The sequence below is a fragment of the Protopterus annectens genome, chromosome 1.part2 (genome assembly GCF_019279795.1).
Source record: "Protopterus annectens isolate FY-2018-M chromosome 1.part2, PAN1.0, whole genome shotgun sequence".
NCBI classification, from domain to species: Eukaryota; Metazoa; Chordata; order Ceratodontiformes; family Protopteridae; genus Protopterus; species Protopterus annectens.
The window spans coordinates 380572301-380595392 of NC_056727.1; positions in this window are offsets into that span (position 1 = coordinate 380572301).

Consider the following 23092-nt stretch of genomic DNA (forward strand, 5'->3'; position numbering starts at 1 on the left):
CTGTGTAATTGGCTGATTATGACACATTTCACCTGCCAGCTATGCTAGTTTACATAGATTACCTTCCTACTGCTGTTTTCCCTTCCTTTTGCCTTTCTGTTTAAGCCTGGGGGTGTGCCGCACAAACACAGTGCTCAAATGTGCACAGTGCTGCTATTTCCAGTTTTTTTTTTCCTTTAAGACCCTCTTAGGCAATGTAAAGAGTGCTAGGCAGCCTCAGACACACCCCCCTTGCTTACCTCTTCTAAGCTAGGAGCAAACCCGAGCCACAGGGCTCCAATCCACTTACAGTATACCTGACACCCCCCCCCCCCATGATGTCAGCTAACTCCTAGGCTTGCACCAAGCTATTCCTGCTTCTTACACTGCTGGGTGCTGACTAGCACGCAGGGGAATCTGGGATTCTGTATCATTTCCCTCATTTGCATAGGATTGCCTGCTGATGGATAGTTACAGGTCCCACACTCAGCCTCCCCCCTTAGAAACCACTATTCACTGGCCATGTTGTCTTCTGCCTGCCATTGAGTATAATGGCAAAATAGTGATTTTGGTTAGAATGTTTATTTTAGGGGTTTTATTTTATTTGTCGTCCAATCCCATTTGAGTGCCGCTGCCCTACACTTAAACAGCCGAGATCGGCAAAAAAAAAAATAAATAAAAGTTCATTTTTTTATTTTTGCAACTGTTTTTTGGCCATTGGCATGCCTTCTACATAATATCCACCCTTTATTTGGAGTTGTCACGGCTCCGTTTTGTAGTTTGCAGAAATGTACTCGATTACTAACTGAGTACATTTCTGCAGATTACACTAGTCTTGCACAGCTGGCTTCCAGCTTCCTGGATCACAAATTCACCTCATTTGCATGGATTTCACATGCAAATGAGGTAATTTGCATACAGGAGCTGAGTCTGTGCAGGACTAGTGCAGGAGTGCTCGTGCACGTCCCTGCAGCTTATTCCTGGATCGCATGGCAGACATATTGCCTGATGGAGCTCCTGCATTAGTCCTGCACACCGTGCAGGGCTTGCTGAATCCTGGGGGTAGTGTCTTACCAAATAAGCCCCTAAGGCAAAACACCTCAAAACCTAATGTCTTGGTCATAGGAGACTCCATTGTAAGACACGCAAAGATATCTCCCTCACAAGGCTGGACAAGGAGAAAGTTACTGTCAGTTGCCTATTGGGTGCTAGGATCCATCAGATCATGCATACACTCAGGTCACTCAACAAGTATTGTTATGACTCTGTCACAGTCCATGTTTGGGCGAATTTCTTGAAATGTATCTCCCTGGACTATATGAAGATAGACATGATTGAACTCTCAGATTATGTGTCCCAGGCAGATATGACCCTAGCCCTAAACAGTATTCCACCTTCACCCAGGATGATACCACAATATAAATAAAAAATAATTGACTTCAACGATTGGCTTAGCTTCTGGTGTCATTCCAGGGGAATCCAGTATTTGTCAACCTGGGAAGACATGGTTGACAGGCCACACTGCTTGGCCAGAGATGGTCTGCACCTGTCTTTTCTAGGCTTTCGGACACTAGCTAGAGTGCTTGCCTCCCCAATAGTGCCTTTTTAGGCAATATTAAAATGTAAAAATTCCTGACATTGTAAAACCCACTAGAGACAAATTTAAGGTTCTGCTGCTTAATGCTAGGAGTCTAAACACAAAACTGTACTCCCTGGAAGCACTCCTCACCTTGAAAGATACTGATGTCTGTGCAGTCACTGAAATATGGTTCAGGGCAGCAGAGTGCTCCCCAGCTGTGCAAAGCTACAATGTCTTCCACACGATCAAACCTCAAAATGAGTGTGAAAGAACCAAAGGTGGAGGTGTATCCATCTTCATTAAAGCCAAGTACACTTCCGGATTGGTCAAACAGTACGACTTTCTCAAACTACTCTATGCCCAATTAACTATATTCAAAGAAACCTTATCTCATCATTGCTAGTTATAGGTCTCCTTCCATGAACCAACAAAAGGACAATGCCTTCCTGAACTTACTGGAGTCACTTGTCATATAGCCCAACGCCTTAGCCATGGGAGATTTCAATTATCCCTCCATCGACTGGGTAACACAAGCTCAAATATGCTAGCCCAAAGGTTCCAGGACTTTGTTAATGCAAATGATCTAGAACAAACAGTCTGCTCCCCCACAAAGGGTCTAATGTCGTAATGTTCTTGACATAGTACTCGCCGACATGAGTTGCCACTGCACTGCCCCCGGAGTGATGCCCTCCCTGGTAAGGTGAGACCATGAATCAGTCTCATTCAAAGAAACTATTTTATTTATTTTTATTTATTTTATATTTGTTGACTGGGTTTGTCCAGCTGGGCTATAAATGCCCATTTTCAGTGGAGGCCCGAGGAGAAAAGCTCCAACAGAAAATAGAAATTGTACATATTGAATACATATAGAAATACATTCATCAGTACCACTGATTACTGCTTTACAGTGCCACACATTGCATTCATCAGTACCACACATTATTGCATTACAGTGTCATACATTCAACTGTGGCATGTGAAATACATAGAAATACATTGAACCCCACACCTCAAAAGGAGCAAAAAAAAAACAGGAATTTCTCCAAAGAAAATTACAATCTACTAAATTATGGTATAAAACATTTTATACCCCCTGCAATCACAGGCAATAATGACTCCTATGCTGAGGTGTACACAAATGCCCTGTATAATCATCTTAACAATGTATAGACTCGGCTGCACCTGACCCTATTAAAACCAGGCCCTCACAAAAAGCCACTTTGGTTGACATCTAGTATAAATAGATTGTATAACAAAAAAAAAAAAGAAATGGATGTCCAAGAACAAGAAGCAACTGCCTCTGCAGTGGAAAAATCCCCTCCACAGATTAAACAAGCAAATCAGAAGTATTTTAAAGTCCTCTAAAGCTAACTATGAAGCTAAAATGGCATCTCTAGCCAAGGACAATCATAAGGCATTCTTTAACTACATCCAAAATTTAAAATGGAGTGCCCTGCTATGTGTTGAGTTGGTAGTGAATGGTACCACTCACACTACACTGGAGGAAATTGACAACCTGCTAGCTGACAGATTTAGTGCATACTTCATCACCCCATCCCCACCAGCCATACCCCAAAGCATACCTGACACCAGTTCTCTGCTTAGTATTGCTAGATATCAAGTCATATCTGCACTCTCCAAGGCCAAAAACACAGCCTCAGTGGGACCAGATAACATTCCAGGTTGCTTGCTAAGCAATCTAAAACTGGACTTAGATTGCCCACTTGCCATTCTCTTAAACCATAGCCTGAGAACTGGCTTTGTAGAAAAACAGTAATCCCCTTGCATAAAAGGAGGCCATCAACCGACCCTGGGAACTATGGACCCATAAGTCTAACCAGCCTCATTTGCAAGGCCATAGCAAGGATTATCAGAACCTCTTGGGAATGAAAGCACTCAACTTTTGAATAAACTTTGGAATTTATTGCTAGCTCATTTTTCTTCATCCCTCTACCAGAGGTGTGTGCATTCTTGATTTGTTTCCACCATTTGGTTCCTAGTTTCTTAGTTATATCCTTTATTTTCTATCTTTTGGATTCAAGGATACATAAATCTTTTGTCTGATACCCAGGGTGCACAGCTGACTGAATGCTTAGTATATATGTGTTTGTGATGCTCTTTTAAAAATTGTACTGCCTTCTTCCAGGTTTTTGCAATGTTCTGAGTCTTTGATGCATGAGGTCTGTTACTTGATAGAAAACACAACTATTGACATAAGTCACTGCTGTCACATAATCTTGTCATTGCTGTAAAAATCATTCATTTTCTACCTAGATACATTGACAAGTAACAGTATTCAAGGATATGCCATTCACTTGTGTTCTTAGCTATTTATTTTCCTATTTGAAATTCCAACACTTACCCTAGAAGTCCGGCAGTTAAAAGAGTTTTAATTTGGGGCTCACTCTGTGTGATGCTAACAGTACACAACCATTACATGGGTAAGTAAAGACTGTGAGCATTGCCTGACATCAATGTTACTGTATTTATGTGCATAGGATGAAGGTATTGTGCAAAACTTGGTCTTCTTACACACACAGCGGCTGGTGGTTCCCCTGTGACTCCTCACCTGCATGTGGTTGTGGTGACTTTGCCAGTGGTGGTAGGATGGGATGTGCACTCCTTCTGCTTGGTGCTCCATGCTGAAGATGTTTGCTCAGAATAATATTGTGAAAGATGGCACAGGCAGTGAAACCTTCAACACAAGTATGAAGGTTGTACTGCAAGGCTCCCCCAGATGTATCTAGGCAACAGAACCATGACTTCAGCAGCTCAAACACACAATCTATGATATTTCTTGTTTGAGTGTATGCCTCATTACAGTGCTCTTCACTGTGTGGGTGTGCATTTCTGATGGGCGTCATCAGCCATGGCTTGACTGCATAACCTGCATTCCCCCAGTAAATGTCCCTATGGGATATCCCCCCTAGAAAATCTCTGGTATAGTTAAGAGTAGTACTAGATATGGAAATCATGGTAACTGACTGGGTTGCCAGCACATACATTCAGGATAATTCCCTTAGCGTTATACATGACATAGCAGTTAATGGAGTAAAAGCCCTTTCTGCTAATGTACACCTTTCCCTATTCCCCTGGGTGGTGCTTTCATTTCAATGTGTGTGCAGTCTATGTTACCCAGGACTTCAGGGTAGTGTGCTACAGGGTAGAAATCCTGCATAGTTGTAGCTCTGTCCTTGAGCATATGGAATAAATTTATGTAGTCACTGGCATATTGTAGCATAGCAATCAGGAATTGTTGGAGAATCCTGGATGCTAATACCTGTGACACCCCCAGCATATCCCCTATTGGTCTCTGGAATGTTGCTGTAGCTAATATTCTTAATGCTACACATACTTTAGTCTTCACTGGTATTGGTTCCCCTCAGTTTTCCCTTGTTCTCAGCTGAGGATGACAGAGGTTGCAGAGTTCCTGTACTGTCTCTGTCCACCCTGTAGTGCTCTACAAGGTCCACCTAATGCAGACCATAAAAAGTTAAATGGGGCCTAAATACCCTTCTTCTTGGCTGAGGTCTATTAGCAGCAGCATAGACTTGGGCCTGTTACACAAACACACATATAAGAGCAACAGCAGCCCCTAACATTATTTCTGTGTACAGTAGTTTCCATGGCTGTATTCCAATAGGTTTTACAGTTCGCAGGCAAAACCTTCACTGAGTCTACACAATTGCTTTATAGCTCATTTGAATAGCTTCTCCATCTTGGATTGGTTGGTTAGCATACAATTCAGCTGCTTATGCAGTAATTAGGATGCCACAATGTTTACCATGTTTGCGCAGCTCTACACAGGGTGTAGAGCCCCTTCCTGAATACAAAACAGCCTGCTACCCTGTGCGTGTTATGTTGTGAAGCGCACACAGTTTTATCGCACCACGTAGGCTTTATTGAATCTGGACCCTCAGTTAAGTATCATGAGTAATTCCACATATATGTTTTTTGTGTTTAATATATGAATGGATGTTATTATTATCTTATTATTTACAGCATACATATTATGGTTGACCACTGAGTATTGATACAGTTAGGGTACATGTTACTGATACTGATATGTTCCACTGTAAAATTTTCACTGGATCCCCAATTATATATTTAGTGAACTCTTCAAGATATCACAGCACAGATTTTCCCACTGGCACCTTATACAGAAATGCACATGCATTTTAGATATCTATGTATTTATTTGTTTCCACTTTATTGACTGGATTAGTTTTCCTAGGCCAGTGGCCTCTTTTTGGGGAAGACATAAGGCTGTTTTCATACTAACTAGGCAAAATTTGGACAGGGGATTGGGAGACTTCCTTTACAGTTTTTTTTTGAGTGCTGTGGGATCTTTTATATCAGTCTGAGCTATCAATATCTCAGGCAGATAAGACCTCGGTTTTAGAATCTGGTGTATGCATGTTGCAATGCTAAAATAAATTTAAATAAATACATACATAAATTAATAAAATAAACAAAGTGACAGTAATATTTTTCTAACATTATTAAAAACATTTTCATTAAATGTATTAATAGTTTTATCTTTAAAATGGTACAAAATTAATTTCAACTTTTGTTATAAAAAACTTCAAAATTATCATAGAAAATTAACGTCAGCAGGTATTTGCGAAACATCTGGAAAAAAATGCAATGTAGTTCCCAAAATACTCAAATGCTTAACATAACAGCAAATGTTAAAAAAATGTGGATGTCTTAATTTAATTGTTTATCTAATTATTTAGTTTTGAATAAAGAAATGGCTTGCAATAGGAGATATTCTACTGAATATTTATTGCTTTCTTTTTATAAACAGCATTTCAAATGTACTTAGTAATGTGCTAGATAATCCAGAACAAGACATTAGTAAAAGTATAAAGCATGTTACATTGCCTAAATTAACTAAATAGCTGCAGGGTGTTCTATTACAGTTCCTTTCAATGAATTAATTAAATGAGTATTTATAGCCTCTATCAAATAAAGTAAATATTGTTGACCAAAAAATTACCCATTGAAGTTTATAAATATTTCCTTTAAATGCTAAGGAGCTTTTGAAATGAAGTTTGTAACATATCATTTGATGTTAATGAAATAGTTCATAGGATCATAGGAGGTTACTAGGCTGATGGGCCCAGGGCCCTTACAAGCCTAGCCAAGTTCAACCTGTCTTCCCAAGGGTGTCTGGTTAAGCAGACACTAAAATCAGCACCTATTGCCCCTGTCCAAGAGGGACACAGGTGGAACCCCTGGGGTGAATTTCCAGTTACCCAATCCAGTTATTCAAATTGCCCTCAATTAGGGCCAAAGAGGGGCTTTGTTAAACATGAGTAGGAAGCTTCTTCCAAAGGTGGGGCAACCTTTGTGAGACAACCTGTCTCTCCAACAAGTTCTGTTGATGTTACACATCAGGTGAAGGTCCTTTGAGCAAGTGACCCATGTGCCATTTGACTTGCAAATGTGCAGCAGTTCCATTAAAGCTGTGCCAGAGATTGCTCTATATGCAAGGCACAGGCTGCCTCTGAGAAGTCTGTATGACATAGATTAAAGTGACAATGATTTTAGTCTGTCCACATAAGACAGATCTTGAAGACCTTGAATTTTCTTTATAAGGTGTTTGGAAAGGAACATATCAAAGGGACAATTGTACTCTATTATTGGCCTGATGAGGGAAGAGTACAGGGGTTATAACCTTTTTTTCTGGAGGCAATGCCCTTACTTGTGAGATGACCAATATAAAATGCCCTTCTTACCACTGTAGAGACATGGTGATCAAAGTTAAGGTTGCTGTCAACCTGTGTGCCCAGATCTCTCACCACTGAGTGTGTGCTTAGTTTTAATTTCATCATGGAAAGATGTTATATGATGCAATATAATGTAATAGGGTTCTCAGGCACTAGCAACTAGAACCTAATAAACTGTCCAATCCCTGTATTTTTGCATTATAGAATTCTTAAGCATGGTAAGACTTCCAATGTTCCTTATCAAAATTTGCAATAGGCTCAATTTCTTACACACTTTTTCTGAAAACAAGCTCATTGCACTGATGATTTTGTTAAATGATCATAAGAGATTCAACTGGATCCCCATGTCACTTTTCCGCAGACTCAGACATTCCAATAGACAGCTGTCATCCATGACTTTGTAAATGAGAATGTGATCCCCTCTCCTGGGCATGTAGTTAATGAAAATTAGCCTGACTTTAAGAGATATATTTCCTTTTATTGAACTAGTTTTATAAACTTTCTTTGAATATTTTACATTTTTGCAATAATGTAAACCAAAGAGTGAATACCATAGGCACATCATAATACTGTTACAAAAAATTCCTGCATAATGCTGTTGTGATTGGAACTACTACTTTGCTAGATATTTTTTTCCCTGCAACTAATACATGGAACAGATAAAATTCCATGCATTACAAAGAATTAGGATCATCTCACTGATCATAATCCTGTATTATGTGTTCTCAACATGGATGCCAAGATTCACCTCTTGAGCTTCACTATCAAGGTGATTTTCTTGGCATCCATGTCTCGAATACATAATAAACAGGTTATGATCAGTGAGTCAGTCATTTTGTATATAATCAGTGAGGTGATCATAAGCTTGTATATTGGTTACTGAGGAGAAATTACTGGTTTTATGTAACAGTATAGATATACATTCTGAACTCACCTTGGAAATTCCAAATAAAATTAAAAAAAGAAACTACTACATAGAACGTTCAACAATATATAATAAAAATATGTCTATCAATGAACTATAACCTCACTTGAACTTGAAATTGCACTGTTATTAAGAAAATCAATTTAGATAATCTGACATTATGCCTTACCTTGGTCTCTCAAAGAGTAGATATGCTCTTGTTTTAAAATGCTCTGTCTGTGTCAGGTGAGGCTGCTCCAGGGACCAAAACAAACTTTACTAATGTATATGTGAACATGTATTTTTTAAATACTGCATTACAAGACTAAATTCCAGTTTAAACATAAAAAACTAGTTAGATTTTATAATAACTGACATGTATACCCCTAATTTATATGACAATTCTGAATTATTTGCACTACTATAAATGAAACTGCTTGAGAAGTATGCACAATATTTACTGGATCTGAAGAAACAGACTTCATTTATTCAACAAACATATAGAGAAAATGTAACATTTTTGTGATACAGAGTGTACTGATGCTACATATATTGTGATTTTCCTGTTTAATGAAAGCAACATGCACCTTTTGATTATATTATCCCTTTTCCTTCCCATTTTGTGACAAAATAAAATGATATGTGTTAACAGTGCCACGCTGCTTAAAGGCTATAATTATGACACAAGAAACTTGCATATATTAACATTAATATGGTTAACAAAGCCTGTATTATTTTGATGGAAATAGAGTGATTTGTAGTGATTACAATGGACGTGACTATAAAATATCACATCCTGTTAGGACTTCACAACAAATTATGCACCTCCAGGTCAAAAGAGCAATTAATGTTGGGATTTCAGTCAAAGGCTTCTTGCTCATTGGCACTGTGACAAGTCATTCAATTAGACACCTTTCAGTGTCTTTAGTGGGGGGACCACAGTTTACTACACTAATGCCGGATGTAGTGATTCATCCAGCAGATGTCTGGGTCTTTCAACACCGGTATGCAACAAATACCAATACAAAACTAAGTTCTAAGAGACAGAAAAAGGAAGATAGATCAGGATAGTTTATACTTGTATTCCTCTCTCAGTATTAATATACAGAGGAGAAAGTCTACTGAATTGGATTGTTGACAAGGCAAACTCTTTAAATGATCAGGCTTCCCACACATGGGAGATTCGGCATGAATACAGCCTTTTCTTTCCTGTCCAGGTGCAGTGCAATTCACACTTGAACTTGACAGCATCAGCATAACAGTTTTTATTCACCGATCTCCTCTGTTGAGTGCTCTTTTCTTTGCTGTTTCTACTCATTTGTCTTCACATCTGTGGCAAAGCAAGCCAAAATGAAAATGAAGAACAAAGGCAAGCTACCAGAGTTTCTTCCTAAGAGAAAACAACACACTGTTTGTCACTTCACTAGGCCAACAATGACTTTTGCGAGCTCAGAAGTTACAGCATTGAAATAAAAGTTTCACTGTTTGCTATGCTTGTCTGCAGGCTATATTCAGCATCTATTGGACCAAAATATGATATAAATTATAGTGTGGCTTACATTTATTTTTACTTTACAGCACCAACTTGGAGGATGCCAGGATGAATTTTTGTTTCTTCACTTATATACTTTATAGACATGCAACAATTATGTGAAAGATATTAAATAGAATAAGACTGCATGCTTTTGTTTTATTTGAGCATAGTTTATTGATCTTCATTTTTATTTTATTTTATTTTTTCATAAAATTAAACTGAATGTGATGAAAGACTGTGCATTGTTTCAAGTTAAATCAAAAGTCTTTTTACAATAAAGGTGAGGGTTTGTATGGGCCTACATACTTGCCTCCCTCTATGGGTATGTATAAGTTTGTAACTATGTTGTTAATGCAAAAACAAGTGCATGTGTAGCTTAAACCACAAGTGCACACACACACACACACACACACACACACACACACACACACACACACACACACACACACACACATATGTGAACATATACATTTAGCACCCTAAAACCATCAGGTTTGAAATACACTCATTTAATTTATGTGTAATGTCATTTGTATACATAGTTATGTTGCATTTACAAGTAGAATGCAAAAAGCTTTTTGAGGAAATACTGTTGAAAGTGTTGTAGACAGCGAGTGTATGTATTTGTGTACGTGTGGGGGAAATTTGTGTGTTTCAGAAATGTGTATGCTTTTCAATTGTCAGACTGTGATGTATACTGTAGCAGCATAAGTTATACAAAGGATGGCATAGGGACCAAGCTAAGTGATAAATGTTTCTAAGGCATATTTAAGTCATGTAAATGAACAATGGCTTTATAAATACACAGGTCCCACACTCGTGCTATGTTAAGTAGATTTTAAAAATAAATACTTGTCATGATTCATAGACAATACACATTCTGTGTAGGGCCAAGGCGTGGACCAAACAAGAAAAACTCCTATACCTTCTTCTGGGAGAGTACATTAGAAAAGTTATAGAACCAAAATGGCCCTATTAACTGACCTTGTATATAGTGCAAAGTACTTATGAATACGGGCAGCTCACTGCAAAATTACAGCAGTAATGTGATTCTCAGGCAGTTGTGCTCTGCACCAAAGTTGCCACTTGCAACAGTGTTAAAATAATGTTACTGAGGTTGTGGAAGGTATATGCAAGTGCCATTGTCCTTTCTACCTATCTTGACCTTTCAAGGCCTTTGACACTAGTCCCCAGGTGGGTATCAGAGATAAAATCTTCAGTCTAAATGTTAACCATTATACTGTTTGCTAGATAGCAAATTGGATTACTGGCAAAACTAATATTGTATAAATAAGATGCATCTCCCCTTACTGATGTCATATCACTAGCAGTGTTCCATAGTGTACAGTCCTGGGATTCCTCTTCTTTTGGAATTCATTTCTCAAAAGTAAAATTAGATATCCAAAGTCTCTGACTACCCATGTTTATAGAGGACTTCAAGGTAAGTGTTGCTGTCATATCCTCCGTGGTACCCAGATTAATAGGTAGTTACTAGGCTTGCAGTCCAGGAGACTATTGAGAAGCCTAACATGATTTAGAAAATGGCCAAAACACTCTGTAATTAATTGACTTGCTCACAGTGACACAGTAAGCAAATATAGGCTGAGGGAGTCAAACCCTGTTCTAAAGGAAGCAGCTTGTCAATAGCTCATAGCCTTAATCTTCTGCAAGAGCAGGGACTGCACCAGACAAATACTTGGTTGGTCAGCCACTGACTCACCCAAAATGTTAAGAAGTGCAGGACTGACTCTTTCCATTTATTTCTGGCATGCCCTTCCTCCAAAAACAAACCCTGTATTTAGAAACCTGGGCATATCTGCTCAGCTTATCTGTTAGTGTACCTCCACAGGTCAAAGGATGTCCCCCTGTGTCCATAGTATTCACTTATTAGTTGTAACATTTAATTGCCCTCTTTGGCATGTATCCATTTCAGCATACTATTCAACTTGAAAGGCCCTAAAATTTGCTAACAAAAAAATCCAGTTCCCTTTCACTCTACTCCCTCTCATGCTCAAGGCTATCTTGTGTTTTTTTCATAGTTTCTTATAGCACTGCTTAAGCCCAAAGGCTGCTGAGGAGCACTAAGTCATTAAACGTGATTTGTCATTCCCCATCCAAGTATCAAGTTTGGTCTTAAAGGAGGAAATAGTAAGTGATAGTCTAAAATTGACAGGTAGCTTATTCCAAATCCTAGAAACCACAGTCATTAAGTATTTCTCAACATGTTTTATGATAGTATGATATATTGAAGTTTATGTTATTATGCCTGTGTGATCGTACATTAGTAGATTAAGAAATGTTGAAAATAGATTGCAGGAACTCATCTTTATACATGTTACATGCAACTATTTCTTTAGCACTCATGCAATGATAGTGGATAGAAAATAATTTCAGTTCCTTACAGATGGAGGGCTGGATTCAATAAAGTCTACATGGTGCTCTAAAACTGTGTGCAGTTACACAGTGTTTTGTTTTTCAGGAAGTTGCTCTACCTGCCATGTAGAGCCACATAAATGCAGTAAACATCATGGCATGCTAATTGCAGCATAAGCAGCTGAACTGTATGCTAATCAATATTCCAAAATGGTGGAGCTATTCAACAAGCTATAAAGCAATCATGTAGCCATAGTGCAGGTTTTGCTGTGAATTACAAAACCTATTGAAATACAGCCATGGAAACTAGTGCACACAGAAACAATGATAGGGGCTGCTTTTGCTCTTGTTAATGTGTATGCACAACAGGCCCATGTCTATGCTGCTGCTGCTGCTAACAGACCTTGGCCAAGAAGGACAACAGTGTTTAGATCCTGTTGAGCATTTCATGGTCTGCATAAAGTGGAAATTGTAGAGTGCAAAAGGGTGGCTAGAGACACACTACAGGAACTCTGCAACTTCTGTCATCCTCAACCAAGAACCAAGGCAAACCGAGGGGAACCAATACATGTGGAAACTAAGGTATGTGTAGCACCTCCCAGAGACCAACAGGGGATATGCTGGGGGGTGTCACAGGCATCAGCATCCAAGATCCTACATCAATTCCTTAATGCTATGTTACAACATGCCAGTGACAACATACACTTTCCCCACACACCCAAGGACAGAGCCACAACTATGCAGGAGTCCTACCCTGTACCACACTACCCTGAAGTCTTGGGTGCCATAGACTGCATGCACACTGAAATCAAAACATCAACTGGGGAACAGGGAAAGGTGTACATAAACAGAAAGGGCCTCCACTCCATTAACTGCCAGGTTGTGTGTAACACTAAGAGAATGATCCTGATTGTGTTTTCTGGCAACTCAGACAGTTACCTCTACTCACATATCTGGCCCAACTCTAAACTCTATCAGTTGTTTTATAGTGGGGATATCCCAAAGGGATATTTATTGGGTGATACAGGTTATGCACTCAAACCATGGCTGATGACACCCATCAGAAATGGCTAAGAACACAAATAAATAGCATATCCTTGCATACTGTTACTTGCTAATATAACAAGTAGAAGGTGGTCAGTTTTTATAGCAATAACATCAATATGTGACAGCACTGACTTATGTCAGTACATGTGTTCTCTACCAAATAATAGTCCTCATGCATGAAAAAATTCACACATTCATACCTCTCAAATCTAAAGATATTAACAGAATGTCCAGACTTTGGCCTAATAATTTTGGTCCTTTTTTCAGTGTTATTCTGATAAATTACTAGCAAGTCAATAAAGACTGAAGTCAAAAAGTGATTGGGAGGGTACCTTAATGGTTAAGGTGTTTGCTTTACAACCACAAGGTACAGTGTTTGAGTCTCACAAAGGAGAATTGGCTAGGCTTCAAATGGCCTCGCAAAGACAGCTAGCCTAGTACTAATCTATGAACCTATCTATGAATAACTGATGTTTCAGACTTCATATCCTTCAGAAAATTCATAGTAATGCAAAATATGCCATTCTATTAACTTTCTAATTTTGTAGGAGCAAAATATTTAAAAATTGCCACTATTTTTGGGTCTTTGTCCCACTTTTATGTATGGCTTTGTCCACCTATGTTGGTCTAAGAGGTTGAACGGCATGCACACATTACAAAAACCTGTAAGAAAGCAGTACAATTTTGAAAAGAGCATTACAAACACATATATATATACTAAGTACTCAGCTATACACCCTAGGCATCAGACAAAAGTCTTGTGTATCTCTGAATTCAAAAGATAAAAAAATCAGGGATATGGCACAGTTATCATCATTTGTCCAGGGTGTTGTTTGGGGGGGGGGGGGGCAGGAGGCCAAGGCTGACACAAATGGTAATGAGTGCATGTGAGTAAGAAAGACAGACATACAAAAATTTGGATACAGTATCAAATGACCACTGAGACAGAATGAGCTGTATGCCTCACAAGTGACCCATGTAACTGTTGTCTGTGTGTCTGTATAGTCATTCAAGGTGAAACGTGTCTATGAGTGTCTGCAAAAACACAGCAAAACTCTGTGCTAGCTCTACGTCCTGGTATGTCGGATAGGTGTGGACCATGCATGGTAGAGTAACAGTTCATCATCGTCATCCCCTACCATGAGAACTGGCTCAGCTAGGAGTTGCACTGGCATGTCCATACCTATGGTCAGATGTACTACTACTACCTGAATGTGGCTGATGTCTGCTAGATAAGCTCTCCTCATGTGTATGCCCAGAACCACAACCCCATGGCCTATTATGTCTGGTTGTGGATACCTCAATCACTGATGGAGTTGTGGAATTAGTACCACTACAGAAGCATGACTGGGCAGACCCACACTGGCTAACATCAGATGATGCTGCTGACCTACATTACCGTGAATGCTGTCCCCCTCCCAGCAGATGCTCCATCACAGACAGTGCCCATTCCATTGTGTCATTCATCCAAGCTATTGAATTGGCCAGACTGTGAAGGCAGTCACACATGTCAGCCTATGCCACATCTACAACACTAAGCATGTCCTCGGAGGCCCTATTGGAATGTGCCTGCAACGCCAAGATTTTGAATGTGCCTGCACCACTAAGATGACACTAAACACATGTCAAATGGCATGTAAAGATTTGTAAATAGCAGCTTCTTTCAGTTACTGTAGAATGTAGTAATGACATTCATAGGTTCATAGGATGATAGTAGGCTATTGGCCCAGAGGCCCTTATAAGCCTAGCTAAGAATTGTTCCCATGTTCCCACATAGTCAGCACCTGTTTCCCCTGTCTATCAGTGACACAGGAGGGATGTCAGGGGTGTATTTTCTGTTTCCCATCCAGTCGTGCAGGTTCCTCTTAAAGAGGGCTAGAGAGGTACTCTGCTTGATATGGAGAGAGAATCTATTCCACAGATGGAGGAGTCTATGGGACACAAATCTACCCCGCGAACAAGTTCTATTAATGTCACAGACCAAGTTGACGCCTTGCATGTGGGTTGCATAAGTAGAGTTTGACTTACGGATATGCAGCAACTCCATCAAGGCTGGGTCTGAGATGGCCTTGTATGCCAGACACAGATCACCTCTGAGCAGTCTATACAAGACTGAGTAGAGGGACAGGGCTTTTAGTCTATCTGTATAGGATTGTTGTGTGAGGCCCTGGATTTTCCAGGTCAGGAACCTCTGGGGTCTCTCCAGCTGCTGGCTTGGCAAGGTACATGCCAAAGGGGGCATTGTACTTGATAATGGGTCTGATAAGGCAGGTGTACAGAGATGTTATGACCTCTTTGGTCCTGAATGAAATACCTTTACTTATGAGGTAGGCCATGTAGAAAGCCTCCTGTACAATGGAGGCAATGTGGTGGTCAAAAGTCAGGTTGCTGTCAACCTGGGTGCCCAAGTCCCTCACTACTGATTGCATGCTTAGTACATTGTTATTAATATGATAATTAGTGGGGATGCCATTTTCCCCAAAGGGAATAATGAAGCATTTCTTGGCATTCAGTTTGAGGCCATGCTTCCAGCACCAGTCATTAGTTTAGGTAAGGCCCTCTTGGAAGATGTTCATATCACTAGGGGAATTTAAGATGGCACCCAGCTTGCAGTCATCTGCAAACTTGGACAGCCACAGACCACTGGTTTTGTCTTGCACCTCAGAAAAGTATATCTCAAACAGTAGAGGCCCCAAGACCGATCCTTGGGGTACATTGCTTGTTATGGGTGTCAATTGCCAGGTCAGGAAGAAACAGGTGAATAATGTGGGTTCTTGTTCAATCAGCTTTATTATATAAAAACATCATAAACGAAGCTAAGTAACTTTAACTTATAAACAAACTAGTTATCAGGCATATAGATGTTAACACTCTGGCTGCACCTTCAAAATGACACTGGAATCAACACGTGCAGGGAATTTATATGCACACACAGTCTTTAGAAAAGCTTCTTAAAGGTATATCACACTTGTTATTCCACATCCTCTTTGAGAAATGAGTCAGGCATTGCCACTGATATTAATAAATATGCAATTTACACAGGAATATTTTTCATCATGCAATTACACAAAGCTACATATATACAACTATGTTCAAGTTGCTGTGTATTTCACACTGGGCTTAGAGATGCGGTCATATCATGTGACATAAAATCTGGGATCTGGTTTAGCAACTGGGATCATCTGCTGGGACAGGATCAGGAGTCAAGATGTGCACTGGAACAGGTATCTTATCTAGACTGGTCTGAGAGTTAGAGTCTTTACCACAGGAGTAATGCTGTGATATTGGTTCTGCTACAGGAAGAAGATGTATCTGATTGCTCCTGTACTCCACACCCATGGATCAACAAAATAGGACCTTGGCTCTACACATATATTCGATACTTGACCGATCTGGTCGAGACCCTTTGCTGTTTGTATCCTCACTGTCTATCCTTTTTTCAATGGATGAAGAAATCTGCTCAAAATCTGCTGTCATAGCTGGACTTTTGAAAAGAACATGTTTTGAATAACTGGGCTCTAATTGCTTAGATGTTATTTGCTTTAGGCCTCAATAAAGAACTGATAGGCAATGTTGTTCTGGTTTGCCTAGATAGAAGTCTCTGAGCAGGTGAGCCAAGTATATCATCATGGGGTATGTTTCTGAGATTGAGTAAATTCAAAAAACATCAGTATTGTCACACTTTGACTTTTAAAGTAATTGCTTTGCACTCTGTACTGCACTTTTAGCAAGTCCATTAGATAGCGGATACTCTGGACTGCTAGTAACATCTACAAAGTCCCACTGTCTTGGAAATTTCTGAAACAATTGTCTGGTAAATTGGGTACCATTGTCTGAGATTAATTTCTGTGGACTGCCATGGACTGCAAAATGGCATTTCAACTTAGTAATGGCTGTGGTAGATGTTAGATTAGGCAGTAGAGCGATCTCAAACAAATTTGAATCAAAGTCTACCAGTACTAAGCAATGTTGATTGCTCCACTCGAATATGTCATTAGCTACTATGAACCAAGCTAATTCAGGGATTTGACTTAGCTGAAGTGGCTCTTTCTGCAAATGCAGTTTAGTACTGTTACATAGTGATTAGGAAGAAAGACCTCTAGCAATGTGTTTCATTACAGAAGTCCAAAACACAATTCCTCTCACGCTTCTCTTAGTAGATTTGGAACCTGGATGACCACGATGCAAAATCTGGATATAGTCTGGTTGTAAGGAAGCAGGTACAACAACTTTAAGACCTTTGAACATAATGCTATCTTCCATCAACTCATCTCTATAAGGAAAGTAAGGTTGCACATCAGGTGGTACACTGGATTGCTTTGACGGCCATTAAACACTGATGTAGTGATTGATCTTTTGCAAAACTGGATCAGTCATTGCATGATCTCGGAACTCATCAAGTCTTGTGGTAGAAAAATGATGCTCTTCCATAACATCAAAGTCAAAATTCTCTGAGTCAAGCTGTTTCGTTGTATTTCTGGGTGATCTAGATAAGGTATCAGCCAGATAAAGAAGTTTACCTTTTGTATAGACCCTTTTGAAGTTATCCTTTTGCAATTTAAGCATCATTCTTTGTAATCTCACTGGAGCTGAATGCATAGGCTTCTTTAAAATAGTAAACAAAGGTTGGTGATCAGTTTCAATCTGGATATCTCAACCATACATATAATCATGAAACTTGGAACATGCAAGCACTATTGCCAAAAGTTCCTTCTCAATTTGAGCATACAGCATCTCAGTCTGCTTAATGTTCTAGATGCATAGGCTACTGGTCTGCCTTCTTGAGGAATAACTAGACCTAAACCAAATTTTAAAATATCGCAGGAAAGAGTCACTGGTTTGTTGACATCATAGTACCTTAATATTGGTGGGGTAGCAATTATCTGCTTAAGAATTTCAAATGCATTCTGGTGCTGTTCTAGGCATGCCCATGTAACATTTTTTACATGTGAGCTCTCTCAAAGGCCCTGTCAATTCACTGTAGTCTGGTATAAACTTGCCTAAATAGTTGACCATACCAGGAAAACATTGTAGGGCTTAAACATTATTTGTGGATGGCATCTCAACATGGCTGCTTGCTTGGATGGGTCTGGTCTCAAGCCAATACATGTAAATAAATTACCTACATATGTAACTTCTGGAAGTCTGAATTTGCACTTCATGGGATTGAGTTTTAAGTTCATTTGATCTGCTCTGTCGAGAACTATCTTGAGATTTCTGTCTTGCTCTGCCTCACCATTGCCTCCGACCAATAAATCTACTATTATGGCAAAGGGATAACCCGAAAAAAATTGCACCATTGCATAGTGAAAGACTTCAGTTGCAGAATTCATTCCATATGGCATCCTTAGGAATCTATATCTTCCAAATAGGGTACTGAATGTAGTCAGTAATGAAGATTTGCTATCAAGCATCACTTGCCAAAATTATCTCTTTGCAACTAAGACAGAAATAACAATGGCATTCAGTATCAGGGCTGCAACTTCTTTGACTGTACACATAGGATGATGCAGTCTCTTTAATGCTTTGTTTCAATCTCTTGGGTCAATACATAGTCTGATTTCATCTGAGCCTCTTTTATGAGCTGTCACCATGGACGACACCCATTTGGTACGTTCAGTAACTGGACAAATTACACCTTGTTGCACCATCTTGTCCAACTGAACTTTGACTTTATGCAGTTCAGTGTGTAGACAACTTTAATGAATCCTTGGGAATATCCAAAACCCACTGCACCAAAACAATATGTCAACTTATAATGCATAAAAAGAGAATCAGAAAATTATACAAACTAGCATTTTCCCCATCCTTCTACTGAATCGTTTATGAAGAATAAAAAACATCAACAGTGCAAAAAGAAGTTGAAATATTTTACAAATAATTCCAAAAACTTATTCTGTCCTACTGTAATATTTTCTACTAAAACATTACAATAAATTATGCATCTATACCAATTGCTCTAAATATCCAATAACGTATGATGCAACTGTATTTTTCAAATTCAGTATAATTTTGTTTAAATATTTGAGCATTAAATGTGGTTATATATATATATGGCTAACTGATGCTTCTAGTTCTCCAATTTTTTGAAAATCATCAATAGGAGAACTAACACTAATTGCACAATCCAAATGTACACTGTTCTTGTTTCATTTAACCTCTGCTCCTCAATACTCAATAGCCAAAATAAAGGGTTAGCAGGGTCTAGTAAGGTAACCTAATAGCTGTTCTTTTTGCCTAGGTTGTTTCCTTTCCTATGTTTCTAAGCCTATTACTATTCTAGATCATATGATAATATAACACTGCCTTTAATACTTATGTCTGGCATTCATTCTTCCCAACCTTATCTATGCACTGGGGTCAAGTGCTATCAAGCTATCATTTTCAAAACTGTAAAGTAAGAAATCACAAAGAACCAGAGGGTCTAATGCTCACTCTAAAATGTCCTTCCATCAGAACTCATTCATTTTACAGTTAAACTTAGCTTCCCATCTTATATTATAATCTCTTAGGGTACCCCTTTTCTCATCATAATCATTATGTACACGTTTTCACTGACAGCTTCCTAAGTAGCAACTCAGAGTACTGACAAACTTTGTTCCTGCATCATCTGATAATTATTTAAGTATCACTGAACTAGTCTGGAGGTGCTATGACCATTAAACTCTGCAATGTATAACTTCACAAATCCATTATACTACAAGGACCTTCCCATTCCTGGATTCAAGAATCTTTAAAGAACATAATATTTGTCCTCACCTAATTTTTTCAAAAGATTGGATGATTGTTTATGTTGCAACAATTTGATCTCCATATTCTTTGCACGCAGAAATACTTTTTAAGGCTAACACTTGCCTTAGCCATCTTTTCAGAAAACCAGTCATCACTCCCACTTGGGTCTCATACCTGACATTCACTTGACACTGACCTGTGGAGCCCAAACACAAAATCCATCCTTCAATGTCATGCCATACAGGTTTGTAACCACCACTAACCCTACAATATTGTCATTGTATGGATACTGCCATGTAACCCGATACCTACGCCTCCCTTAGATTTCACTGTAAATAACTTTCATCTATTAGTTCTTAGTTTCCTAGAATCCCAAAGAAAGTCCATTTGCACTGTTCAGAATTTCTCCACATATCTAGTATAGATTAGTTGGAGAAAGTATCAAGCAAAGGAAAAGCATTCTGACCACGGTAACTTGAGTTAGAAATGGTAGAAAAAATAGACAGCTATGTACCTTCCCTACACCTGTCCTGCATATCCCTAGCTACTTTCCCTATTGTCTTTCCCTCTGCGTGTCCCCTTTTTCACTACTTTCCTATCCCTCCTTTTTTCTTTTCTTTTAAAGAAATTAGCAAGGGGATAAGTGGGAGTAAGCTCTTTTAAGCAGTAGTAAGTGGGATTAAGCTGTTTGTGCAGTGCTAAGCATTGCCTACACAGATTAAGCACTTTTAAGACTATCTGTCTGTAAGCATACCTAACCGGAAGTTGGCATTACTTACCAATGTGCAAACCCACGCAAACCCACTTACAACTGCTTAAAAGTGCCTTAATCACTCTGTATCCAACAGCTCTTGTTCTCCCATCAACAAAATAATCAGCCCTTGCAAGTCTTGAACCAAGTACCTGCATAACATAGCCATAGCAATTTACCAATAAGCCATCTGAACTGTAGATATGTCAGATGTTTTTTTCAAACATATCATGCAGCACAGTCATTCAACAGAAGGGAAAAAGTATTTATATATGTATATACACACACATATATATATATATATATATATATATATATATATATATATATACACACACACACACACACACACACACACACACACACACACACACACACACATATATATATATATATATTGATCAACTTCATATGGTCGACATTTCAGAATGTCGACATTCATATGGCTGAGACCATATGATTGTTTATTTATTTTATTTATTTATTTATTTATTTACAGACATTAGAAATGTCGACCATACAATAAAAAAAATGAAAAACAAAAAAAAACTTCCCTTTATGCTGATAGCTACACCCCCCTGCCGGAACATAAATATACCAACTCTGAAATCGCACTACAGTGTGGAAGTGGAAAGCTTTCCATTCCACACTGTATGAAGATGTTGGTTCCCCATGGTTGACATTTCAAATGTCGATCATATCATCTCGGCCATAAGAATGTCGACATTCTGAAATGTCGACCATGTAAAGGGAACCCATATATATATATATATATATATATATATATATATATATATATATATATATATATATATATGTGTGTGTGTATGTGTGTGTGTGTGTGTGTGTGTGTGTGTGTGTGTGTGTGTGTGTGTGTGTGTGTGTGTGTGTGTGTGTGTGTGTGTGTGTGTGTGTATGTAGGCATGTAGTACATTCAGACATCAGATCCAGACTCTGAACCTCTCACTGCAACAAATCTGACCAAAGACTGTATAAATGGGGGTGAAGGGGCCCAAACTAGGGACCTCTTGTAATTATTGCCCTTATCTGTTCCTCCACACCAGAACTGTAATGCCTTGCAATAAAATAATAAGGCCTGCCAAGTCCTGGACCCAGGGCTTTGTAAACTATGATCAAAGCAATGTACCATAATACCATCTGAGCACTACAAAATAGTGATGACATCCCAAACATATCAGTTAGTACAGTCATCCAACAGCAGGGAAAAGACCCTGTTGAATCAGTCTGGTAGTCTATATGTACATGAATATATATGTATCTAGATGCATATATGTGGACAAATATATACATGATACATATATATATATATATATATATATATATATATATATATATATATATATATATATATATATATATATATATATATATATATATATATATATATATATATATATATATATATATATATATATATATATACATATATATATATATACACACACACACACATATATATATATATATATATATTTTTTTTTTTAGAAAGAGAGAGAGAGATACATCCATAATCATATCCACATATGTGCATAAATACAGATATATATTTAGGTTAATAAATATATAAATATATATATATACATATATATATATATATATATATATATATATATATATATATATAGATTCACTATAATTTCTCGAAATAGTGAAATGTCGAATTTCAGTATTTCAAGACTGAATAGTCGAAAAACCACATACACGAAAACCCACAATAACGAATACTACAATAGTGACCATTCACACACACACACACAAACCAGGAAATAATCACACACACACATACACCTACCTATCTAAACAAACATAACAACACACACGAACACACTTAACCTACCTATAAGCAGGGGGGGGAAGCCCCCTTCACCCCCCTACTTATATATTCTAACTCTGAGGTTGCACTAAACACACAAACAAAACAAACACCACCGCACACACTCACACACACTAAAATCCCTACCCATTATCCTCAAACACACAACACTTACCTGAAACCCCATATAAATCCACAAACCACACCACACATCATGAACGCGACACCACGATAGCGTCGGATTCGACATTAGTGGATTCGACATAGTGTAGTTTTGGTTAACTGCACTTTCAACTATTCGGTCTTGATGTACTGAATTTCCACATTTCAGTATGTTGAGATTGTCTAGTGTATCTATATATATATATATATATATATATATATATATATATATATATATATATATATATATATATATCTATTATATACATTTAAATATATGTATACATAAATATACAGAAATTCTAAATCTGGAAACTCACTCACTGAAAGTATTCCTTAAAATGGGGAACAATGACATCTGTGCTGTAACAGAGACCTGGATAAAGGCAGCAGGATGCACTCCTGCACTACCAGCCTATAAATAATTCCACAACTTTTGGCTCTTGAATGTAGACTGAAGCT